Below are 3,586 nucleotides of genomic sequence, written 5' to 3' on the forward strand. Positions count from 1 at the left end.
CCAATGAAAAATGGGAACCAGAAAAGAGGTGGAGGGAGTCATCAACAGCAGTGGACTCTGAACTAGGGTCCGGTAAGAAGAACCAGGGTCTTACCTTCCGTGCCCGTAAGATCGGCCGTGTGAGGCACCCCGAGGGCATAAAGATGGAAGATGGCCAGGCAAGGATAGGGACAACAGTTCATGGGACAACCGGATGGAGGTGACGGCTGCAACGGGCCTTTATGGCCTGCTGCAGAAGGGACTGTGAAATGGCGCCAAAACCTGGCGACTCTGACATATGGAGTCAGTGGGCTGTTTCTATGCATTATGTACATAGCCAGGGATTGTACTTATGTAAGGCAATAATCTTACTGATCCGTGTGCAAAAAAAAAATTTCACTGTACCTTGCTACACATTCTCATAAAGGAACGATTTGAACGCCACCTCATTATTGCTGCCTACCCCATTACTGCTATTCCATTATTGTACTTTAATATTCTTTGACACTATTCACATCTGCACTACAATCTTGCACCTTTTGCTGATTTGTACTCGTTGATGTACTTAATGTCATATTTATCATTACTACATGTGTGCTGTTTAATTTGTGAGCCTCATGGGAACAGATGAAGAATTTCATGGCACCTTTGTGTAATTAATAAACTAAGGAGACGGAAGGAACTGTAGATGCTGGTTTACAAAAACGGACACAAAGTGCTGGAGTAACTCAGCAGGCCAGGCCGCATCTCTGAGAAAATGGATAGGTGATGCTTTGGGTTGGGACCCTCCTTCAGACAATAAGCTAATCGCTATCCAGCACTTGAATTGTAAAGGCAGAGTGAAACCAACGCTGGTAAGTTGTCAAGTTGAGTTTATTGTCATATGAACTTAATACAGTGAGGTACAGGTACATTGCAAATCTTGCCTGCAGAAACATCATCGGCACATATACACAGATACATAAAAACATAAATTATACATAAAATTACCCATAAAATTGTTTAGGATGTTAAAAAGAAAGAAGACTGCAGAAGAAAAAGCCATTACTGCAAAACGCAATAAGAAAAAAACAAGTCCATGGTAGTACAAGAAGTGGTCTACAGAGCTCTGTTATTAAGGTGGGATTAGGGTTATGCAGGTTGGTTCAAAAATGTGATTGTTGTAGGACAGTAGCTGTTCCTGAACCTGGTGTTGTGGGACTTCAGTTTTTTGTACCTCCTAACCGATGATAGCAGCAAGAAGAGGGCATGATGATAGATGCCACCTTCAAGAGGCAGTGCCTCATCCCATGGAGCTGAAGGCTGTGCCAGTGATGAACCAGGTTGAGTCCCCACCACTCATTAGAGATGAGCACAGATGAGTAGTCAATGGTCTGCATGAATATAGTGGGCTGAAGAGCTTGTTTCTTGTGCTTAATGACTTGATGGCTCAAACAGATTATAGGCAGAAGGAAATGCAGATGTTGGACTGTTGAGCAAAATGCACAAAGTGCTGGAATAACTCAGTAGGTCAGGCATTTCCCCAGAGATTAATTGATTTGATTGAAAGATACAGCCTGGAAACAGGTCATTTGGCCCACTGTGTCCACACCAATCATCGATCACACGTCCACACTAGTTCTTTGTCATCCCATTTTATCATCCACACCCAGGGGAATTTACAGAGATCAATTAACCTACAAACATGCATGTCTTTGTTTGGGATGTGGGAGGAGACTGGAGCACCCGAAGGAAACCCACGCGTTTACAGGGAGAATGTGCAAACCACACGCAGCACCCGAAGTCTCTGGCATTGTGAGGCAGCCCTTCTACCAGCCATGACATGTCACCGTGCCACACTAAATGCTGCCTGACCAGCTCAGTTGCTCCAGCACTTAGTATTGTTTGCTGAAACAAAATATAGCTGGCTGCCTGGAGAACTGAGTATCAGGGAGGCAAAAGGAACTGGTTTACCAAAAATCAACACAAAGTGCTGGAGTAATTCAGCAGGTTGTGGTGACACCTGGTGGCAACCCAAGGGCAGAACGAACCATCGGCGCTAGAGGGCGGCCGGTGTGGGAGGCGCTAGCCACGGGGTCGGTATCTGAGTTGGTATTTAAGGCCGGGCAACGCCCGTGACTTGGTGTGTGGAGTAGGGAGCTGTATTGCAGAGAATAAACACGTCTAAACAGATCCTGGGGGGGACAGGGCTTTCTCCATCGCTGCTCCCACCCTATGGAACTCACTACCCCAAACTGTCAGAGACTCCTCCTCACTCACCACATTCAAAACATCACTGAAGTCTCACCTCTTCAGCACTGCCTTCAACCACTGAAGGTCACCTCACCTTCTGTCTCCTTTCTCTGTTCGTTTACTTATTTATCTATTTATTCACTTCTCTATGTTCTAGAAATCCCTGTAAAGCGTCTTTGAGTGTTTGAAAAGCGCTATATAAATGTAATGCATTATTATTATTATTATTATTAGTGCACGCAACTCGTGTCCGATTAGTTTTTGGCGGGACTCCTTCTTGTCCCGCTACATTGGTGACCCCGACGCCGAGGAAGGGTAATCCTGGAGGAGAAATTTGAAAAGAAAATGCATTCTGCCGCTGCCGCCCACAAGGCCAACGAGGCCGAACTCAACACGGTATCGCTGAAGCTCCATCCATTTTGGAACTCTTAGCCGGGGGTTTGGTTTCCACAGGCTCTGGCAGCACCTCTGGAGACTGAGGGTCAGTCCACAGATGCTGCCTGACCTGCTGAGTTACTCCAGCACTTGGTCTCTTTTGGCGTATTGACCAGCATCAGCAGTTATTTGTTTCTACAGAGTGCTGAAGTATCAGCACTGGCGGATCTCTGAGTGAAGATAGACATAAAATGCTGGAGTAACTCAGCGGGACGGACAGGCAGCATCTCTGGAGAGAAGGAATGGGCAACGTTTCGGGTCGAGACCATTCTTTAGTCATAAATGGGCGACATTTCGGGTGGGGAACCCTCCCCTCTGACTCTGTGCGTCCAACCTGATCGCTGGCCGCCTGCGCCCCTCCTCCGGCCGCTGCCGCCCACAGGAGTGGTCCCTTGACAAAGATACTAGAGGAGCAAGATATACCACTCGACCCTAAAACTCCATAGTACGTCAGGCGCCATTTTAGTAGGCAGAAACTTGCAGAAACATTTTAAAAGAAAAATAACAACAATCTGTGAATTGATAGATGAGATACATTCTGCATTTTAATGGTATAATCACGCATACTGTTCCCCCAAAACACTGATTACACTGCGAGAGGCATAACGAACGGCGGGCTTTGCCTACTAAAATGGCTCCTTTGCGTACTACACTTCAGTATAGGCGATTTCAATGGAGTGGTCCATCTTGTTCCTCTAGTATCTTTGCCACCTGACGCCTCGCCGTGAGCTCGGTGACGCGGGAGCGGCGGCGGGGGGCGGGCCGGGCCGGGCCGGGCATTGCGTGCGCCTGCGCGACGGGTGGAGGGGCCGGGCAGTGCGTGCGCCTGCGCGGCGGGGGGGAGGGGTCGGGCAGGGCAGTGCGTGCGCCTGCGCGGCGGGGGGAAGGGGCTGGGCAGAGCAGTGCGTGCGCCTGCGCGGCGGGTGGAGGGGTCGGGCAC

The sequence above is a fragment of the Rhinoraja longicauda genome, chromosome 13, assembly GCF_053455715.1.
Source record: "Rhinoraja longicauda isolate Sanriku21f chromosome 13, sRhiLon1.1, whole genome shotgun sequence".
Classification (NCBI taxonomy): domain Eukaryota; kingdom Metazoa; phylum Chordata; class Chondrichthyes; order Rajiformes; family Arhynchobatidae; genus Rhinoraja; species Rhinoraja longicauda.